This window comes from Dasypus novemcinctus, chromosome 17 (assembly GCF_030445035.2).
Source record: "Dasypus novemcinctus isolate mDasNov1 chromosome 17, mDasNov1.1.hap2, whole genome shotgun sequence".
Lineage (NCBI taxonomy): Eukaryota > Metazoa > Chordata > Mammalia > Cingulata > Dasypodidae > Dasypus > Dasypus novemcinctus.
The window spans coordinates 47,682-55,814 of record NC_080689.1 but is presented as its reverse complement, the minus strand read 5'-3'; the positions used below and the strand labels follow the sequence as shown (position 1 = coordinate 55,814).

At 45.0% G+C, this 8,133-nt stretch overlaps 1 pseudogene; it reads right to left on the bottom strand.

The window, feature by feature from the left end:
* Nucleotides 1–1,004: 1,004 nt before the first annotated feature.
* LOC101434980 (malate dehydrogenase, cytoplasmic pseudogene) lies at nt 1,005–2,813 on the bottom strand (annotated as a pseudogene).
* Nucleotides 2,814–8,133: the final 5,320 nt, after the last annotated feature.

Sequence of the window (8,133 nt, the reverse complement as noted above, 5' to 3'; positions counted from 1 at the left end):
CGCTGCAGTCTAGCCTGACCCCTCCAGACCCCCCCGTCAGCATCGGGGAGCAAGCCGCCCCAGCCACACAACACCCCTTCAGTCTCCTTTCCCTTCTCTTCTCTTTCTCGGATGCCTATAATATGTATGTTTGTGCATTCTGCATTGTCAGTCATATAGGACCAAGTTCATAGATGTCTTTGTGTGTCTGTGTCAGGCCAGACTTTCTGTTATGTACTTTGTCAGTCATATAAGACCAAGTTCACAGACCCTTGGTATTCCATGTACATTCTGGGACTAAACCATTGAATTTTTTTTTTTTTTTTAGCAGCTGGAAATTTTATTGGGGTTGGTTTGGACAAAATGTGTATCAATTCTTCCTGTCCAAAAACATAGATTCTTTCTCTAGTTAATCAGGTCTCTTTCACCTTTTCTTTTCATTTGAATATATATTTTATTTAGATTGCAGCACTAACACCATGATGATAAATGGTCACAGTGTTTTTTTTCTTTGTATATATCCTTTATTCTTAATATGTTTTTATAAGCTCTTGAGGCATTGACCCTTTTTATTTTTTATTTTATTCATTTTTATTGTATTGAAGATACATAGATCACAAAAAAAATAAGAGGTTCCCATGTACCCCACCCCCCCACCCCCCACTCCTCCCACGTCAACAACCTCTTTCATCATTGTGGCACATTCATTGCATTTGGTGAATATATCTTAGAGCACTGCTGCACTGCATGGATTATAGTTTACATTGCAGTTTACACTTTCCCCCAGTACTTTCAGGGGATTATGTCAGGATATATAATGTCCAGCATCTGTCCCTGCAATATCATTTAGGACAACTCCAAGTCCTGAAAATGTGCCCACATCACTTCTCTTCTTCCCTCTCCCTGCCCTCAGCAACTCCCATGGCCACTGTCTCCACATCAATGCTACAGTTTTTTCCATTACTAGTCACAATAGTCCTATAGTAGAATACCAGTAAGTCCACTCTAGTCCATATTTTATTCCTCTATCCTCTGGACTCTTTGATGGTGATGTCCACTCCACCTCTGTATCGAGAGGGGGCTTCTCCTGGTTGATGGATGCACTTCTCCTGCTTGCAGTTGTAGGCACTCTTGGTTCCCTGGTACGGTGGTTGACCATCTTCACCTCCCTGTTAGCTGACCTGGGTAGGTCCAACGAACCAGAGAGTAGGAGTTGAAAACTCTGCTGAGGCTCAAGGCCCAGTTGGCACATAGACAGACCAGAGATTCAGTCTCCATTTGCATCAAAAAGCACACAGCTTTCAAATGTGCTGTTTTTTACAAATAATTTAAGTATAGCATTATTTGTTACTAGAGTCAAAGATGACATTTAGATCTTTCTGTTTTTGGGCATTTAGTAACATTAAAATGATTTGTCTATTCTACTATAGACTTATTCTAGCAATGGAGGAACTTTTATCATTGATGTGGAGGCATTGCCACCAGAGATTCTGAGAGGAGGGTGAGGGAAAAACAGGTGTAATATGGGGGCATTTTTGGGACATTGGAATTTCTGAATGACATTGCAATGATGGATACAGGCCATTATATATTTTGTCATAACTTACAAAATTGTGTGGGACAGAGTGTAAACTGTAAAGTATAATCCATGCTTAATGGCAGTGATCCAATATGTGTTCATCAATTTTAACAAATGTACCGCACTAATGAAGGATGTTGCTAATGTGGGAAAGTGTGGGAGGGCTAGGGAGTGGGACATATGGGAATTTTCTACATTTTTTATGTAACATTTATGTAATCTAAAGTATTTAAAAAAATAAAGTATTAAAACAATAAATAAAATTATTAGCTGGGCAGAGCTAAGAAATTCAAAAGCAGTTTCTTTTTCTTCTGCCAGTTCCTCTGCAGTAAGATCCATCTTCTCACATGAAAAATCATTAATAGGGAGACTCAGCAAACTCCCAGGTCTTATTCTTGCTCACGATTGTGAACACCTGGAGCAGATAATCAGGAATGCCATAGGAGTTGCCACCAGGGATAATGCCCATGGACCCAAATGCCCCCTCTGGGGTTCCAAGCCAGATATCTCTAAGATGACTTTCGCAGCAGACATTGCATGTAGAGTTCCGGAGCCTTGGTGACGGCAGTGCCATGCTGCCGCACTGTTGTGAGGAAGCCTCCCTAAGCCAGCTGCCTTCTTTCAGAGCTTCATAAACACCAACTTCCTTTCCTTGCAATTTCACCTTGGCGTGGTTGGCATCTGGATACTGAGTTGGGGAATGGTTTCTCCAACATTCTTTATGTTATCAGCAGTTATACCAGGTTTAAGAGCAGTTTGAGATTTAGCTCAGTTTTGATACAAAGGGTCTAGTAACTGAAGTTTTCTTTGGGGATGGATGGAGTCAACTTTGACATAGCCAGGCAGTTAGTATTGGCTGGGTTTCCCATGAAAACAACCCTGACTGACTTCTTGGCACATTTTTCCAAGGCTGCACCTTGGACTTTGAAGATTTTCACATTTGCTTTCAGGAAATCTTTCCTCTCCATGCCATGCCTTCTTGGCATGGAGTCCATGAGAATGGCACATCCAAGTCTTTGAAGGCAACCTCTTCTTCATCTGTTTTGATGGCATCTTCCAGTAGAGGAAGTGCACAGTCTTGCAATTCCATAAGGACCCTGTCCAGGACCCCCACCATGGTGAGGGGGATATCCAACAGCATGGGAACCAAAGCCTGGTCTTTATGAAAGACAGAGCCATTTCCAGTACTACACAGCAGTGAATATGCAATTTGACCAACTGCTGTAGACACAAGGACTCTGATCTGCTCAGACATGGTTGAGCACCTTCAGGATCAACCTCATGTGGTCAGGTCACCTCTACCATGGAACTGACTCCTCTTTAACATGCTTGAATAGAGACTTTACGTGTTCACCTCAGTAATGAAGTACATCCTTTGTTAACTGCTAGGTTATTTATAAAACGTGTTGCTAAGCTGGGTGTACCAGGTCCTAACCCATTTTATTTGCTCATTGTAGAATCCACATAGTGAGTCATAACCTGGATCTTAAGAAAAGGAAATAGAAGACAGTGGAAGGGAACAGAATAGAACATTTCAAAGTGCTTGGGTGCAATTGTAGTGATTTTCTAAACACTTTGTTCCCCTTGGTATTTCTTTCCATGGTTGACCAGAAGAGTTTGGGAGCCATCAGCAAAGAGGAATGCAGCAACCTCAGCCTCTGATTCATTCTGTGAGTTCATGGATGTAGTTGGGCTTCCTATACAGATAACTAGACAAATACTGACAGAGTTAGCTCTTCCCTTGCAACACTCAACACCTTATTTCCTGTTCTTAACTTACAGCTTTGGTCGTGACCTCCAGTGGAAGATGAACTGTGGGAGCCCCCATCTCTAGGGAGATGAACTGTGATCCTTGTTTTATAGATAGGGAATCTGACTTGGAGCCAGTCCTGGGCCCAGGACCTGGCCCAGGCAGAGCCAGCCAGGAGGGACAGGCTTGTCCACAGTCCCTGTGTGCTGGGGCAGCTGGAGGGTGATGTCTGGAGACAGGGAGCCATGTGTAGCTGGTTGCAGGGTCAAGGTGCTTCCACCATGAGGTAAGAGGTAGGGAGAGGTCAGGGGGCCTAGCTCACTGAGCTCAGTCCTGGGGAGGTAGCAGGTGCCCTCCACAAAACAGCATGCCAGTTTCTACTGTCATCAGTCCCTTTCATAGATGGGGAAACTGAGTTACCTCTCAAGGCCACAGTGTAAGTGCAGGGCTCTGGTGCAGCCCTGATCCTCAAGGACCCCCACCTCTGGTATGAGGCAGGTGCCTTTGGCACCACAATCACCCCTCCTCCACCCCTCCTCCCACTCCCCACCTCCAGTTTACAGTCCGCAGTGTCTACAGCCACCTGGGGCTGGGGGCTGAGGTGTCGGGTACAGTGAGGCAAGGCTCCTCTCAGGGCAGCCAGGGGTCTGTGCTGGGGGGGGGGGGTGTGCAGGACACGGACCTGAGAGAGACCGGCCAGGGTCCCCTGCAGCAGAGGCAGCCCACCGGGTATCACCACTACAGACAGGGTCAGGGCTCTCACGGCCTTTGGGGGTGCAGGGGGTACCTGGGTCACAGCTGCAAGGCCTTGTCCAGGGCTCGAGGTGGGGAATGAGGGCATGGGGAGGGGGCTTAAGCTGAGGAGGCAGGGCCAGAGCCAAGGAAGACCCTTCACCATTGAGCTGCTGCTAGGGGGCAGGGGGAGGTTTCACTTTCAAGATCAGGACCCTCCAACTGTTTCCGGTGGTTAGATGGGTGGAGGGGGGCAGCGACCAGAGGTTCTGAGTGTGGGAGCACTGAGGAAGGGTCTGAGGGGCCGGACAGAGCTGGAATCCCCATGGTGGACTCCTACCCCAGAGGAACGGGTACCACCCCGTCCACTTCCCCACAACCTCACGGTCCTTCTCAGTTCATTCGAGTATCTGAACCTGCATTCCCCAGGGGCGCTTCTAGCAGAGATCACACCCACCCCAAGCTGCAGCCCTCTCGCCCCACTGTGGACACAGGAGATCTTCAAGGAAAAACCATCTCAGCACCAGCTTCAACAGGTAGAGAGTCTCAGTGGGAAGGGAATCTGGGGGGCTGGATGGGAGACCCTGAGAAGCCACCCAGCCAGGTGGGCTTCACCTCTACCCATCAGTCAAGTGTGTCTGGGGAAGGGACCATTTCAGACGTGTTAGATTTCACAAAGTTATCTCCTCTGCACCATTCTCCGGAAGCTACTGGAGGAAGCACTTCAGCAAAATGAAGGCACAAATGAGAAAAGAGGAAGTGGTGGAATCAGAAAATGAGCCACTCAACACAGAGAAGTCCCAGGGTGAAACTGTGCTGCAGACTCACCAGATTCATTCACCCATTCACACATTCATTCAGCAAACATGACTCATTCAGCAGTAAATATAACAAAGCTGTTGTCTCCTGAAGCATATGTTTTAGTGAATTAGACTAAAAAATGCTTTCATATAAAAATACCAATTATGTTTCTAGTTAAGACATTTAAAGAGCTGGGAAGCCATTACTCTAGCCACATAACAAAACAAAGCAAAACCTGAAGATCAATGGCTTTTCTTGGACCCATCAGAGAATTGAAGTCACAGGACAAACGACCAGCCTGAAATCTGGAGAGACAGGCAGATCCTGACAGTCACAGCTGAGATCAACTTACCTGGAGAAGCTGGTACTCATCACTAATCAGGTTCACAAATTAAATCCAACAGTATACAAAAATAATTATATATCACAAATAATAGAATTTATTCCAGGTTTGCAACACTGGTTCAACATTAAAAAATCTGGACTTAGGTGTGATCTTTGTCCACAAGTCTCTCCTGTTACTTTTACCAGACCTGTGGTTGGCACTGACATTTGGTGTATGCTCAGGACACCTGAATCTCTGGACTGACCATGTGATAGCCAAGCCCTGAGCCTCAACATACCTGCAACTCCTACCCTCTGGTTTATTGGGCTTACTCCAGGCAGCTAACAGGGAGGTGAAGAAAGTCAACCACCACACCAGAGAACCAAGAGTGCCTACAACTGTAAGAAGGGGAATTGCTTCCATCCATGTGGAATCTAAGCTCCCTCTCGACATAGAGATGGAGTGGACATAACCATCCCAGGGTCCACAGAATGGAGGAATAGAGTATGGATTAGAGTGGACTTACTGATATTCTATTTTGGAACTATTGTGATTAGTAATGGAAGAAAATGTAGTACTGATGTGGAGAAAGTGGCCATGGTAGCTGCTGAGGGTAAGGAGAGGGAAGAAGAGATATGATGTGGGGGCATTTTCAGGACTTGGAGCTGTCCTGGGTGATACTGTAGGGACAGTTGCTGGACATTGTGTGTCATGCCATGGCCCACTGGGAGGACTGGGTGAGAGTGTCAACTACAATGTAAACCACCATCCATGTGGTGCAGCAGTACTCCAAAATGTATTCACTAAATGCAATGATTGTGTCACAATGATGGAAGCGGTGTTGATGTAGGAGGAGTGGGGTGAGGGGTTGGGGGCTATATGGGGACCTCATATTTTTTGAATGTAACATTAAAAAAATAAAGACAAAAAACCCCCACAAAACAACAGCAACAATAACAAAAAACAATGCAAAGCTACAGTGGCCAAAAGTGCATGGTATTGGCTCAAGGATAGACATACTGAGCAATGAAACCAAACTGAGAGTTCTGATATACAGACATCTGATGTTCGACAAGGCCATTGAGTCCACTCAACTGGGAGAGAATGGCCTCTTCAACAAATGGTGCTTGGAGAACTGGATGTCCATTTCCAAAAGAATGAGAAATGAGTACCAACTCACACCTTATAAAAATTAACTCAGGTTGGATTAAAGCTTGAAATATAAGTGCCAAGACAATAAAGACCTTTCAAGATAATGTAGGGAAGCATCTACAGGACCTTGTAATAGGAAATGGCTTCATGAGCTTCACATCCAAAGCACAAACAGTGAAAGAAAAAATAGATAAATGGGACTGCCTCAAAATTAAAACATTTTGCACCTCAAAGGGGTTTGTCAAGAAAGTGAAAAGACTGCCTACTCAATGAGAAAAAATATTTGTAACCATATATCTGATAGGAGCCTGATATCCAGCATATATAAAGAAATCCTATATCTTGAAAATAAAAAGATAAAACACCCATTTAAAATATGGGCAAGTGATTTGGGCAGACACTTCTCTTAAGAAGAAATACAAATGGCTTAAAAGGACATGATGCTCAACATCATTAGCTGTTAGGGAAATGCAAATCAAAACTACAGTGAGATACCACTTTACACCCATTAGACTGGTGGCCACTAAAAAACAGAGGCCTACAAGTGTTGGAGAAGTTGTGGAGGAATGGGAACCCTCATCCCCTGCTGGTGGGAATGTAAAATGGTCCAGCCATCATGGAGGACAGTTTGGCACTTCCTCAAAAAGCTAACTATAGATCTGCCATATCATCCAGCAATTCCATTGCTGGGTATATACCCAGAAGAATTGAATGCAAGGATACAAACAGATATATGTACACCAACGGTCATAGTGGCATTATTCAGTATCACTAAAAGTTGAAATCAACCCAAAGGCCCATCAACAGATGAATAGATAAACAAAATGTGGTATACACACACACACACACACACACACACACACACACACGCACAATGGAATATTACTCAGCTGCAAGAAGAAATACACTACTAACACACAGGATAACCTAGATGAATCTTGAGGACCTTGAATGAAGGTCAATCTTGAGTGAAGCAAGCCAGGCTTTGAAGGACAAATATTACATGACCTCTCTGATATGAATTAAGCAAATTGAGCAGACTTGGGGAGCTAAAGTTTGGAAGATAGATTTAGGAAATAGAAAGGGAGAAGAAGGTTGTCATAGTCAATGCCCATAAGTGCAAAATCTATGATAAGGTGAAAGTGAGTAACTGTGCAGTGAAGGGATATGACAGGGTGTAGTGATACTATTGGGTTAGGCAGTGCAAGCTTGACAGAGGGCTCAGGTGGAGAGGATGGGTTGGATGGTCCATGGAACTGGGGGGAGAGTTGGGAGAAGGAGCAGTTGAACACTGGGGATTGGTGGGTATGTGGTTGAAACTGCAATGTTGAGAAAGCTCTTTTGGCAATATGACAAGGAAGGGTTACTGGTTTTAGGGTGTTGTATGGGGGGGGGGGTGTGTGTGACAGGGTGCACCTGGGACAGTCTTCTAGAGAATGTGTGAGTTATCATTTTGTCATGGTGAGTGGTATCAGTGAGTGGAGACCCACATAATGAATGGGAAAGAGTTGGACTCCCATCCTGGGGAGGCCCAATATGTTCTCAAACAGAGGAAAGGATGCCTCTTGAGACATCTTGGATAGCAGAACGGTTATGACTATGGCGGGGGAGGATCATTGGTGTGGGGTGTCAGTGATGGGGGATACATGGGAGGAACTACACCTGGGCATATATGTAAGGTATATAAATGTGTTCAAATGTTCATGGCTCATTGCCACAGTGGGTAGAGAGCCACACATCAAAAGAATATTGAATTTCCATTCTGGGGAGCTCTGCCACATTCTTTACAGCAACAATTCCCCAAGACAGGGGCAA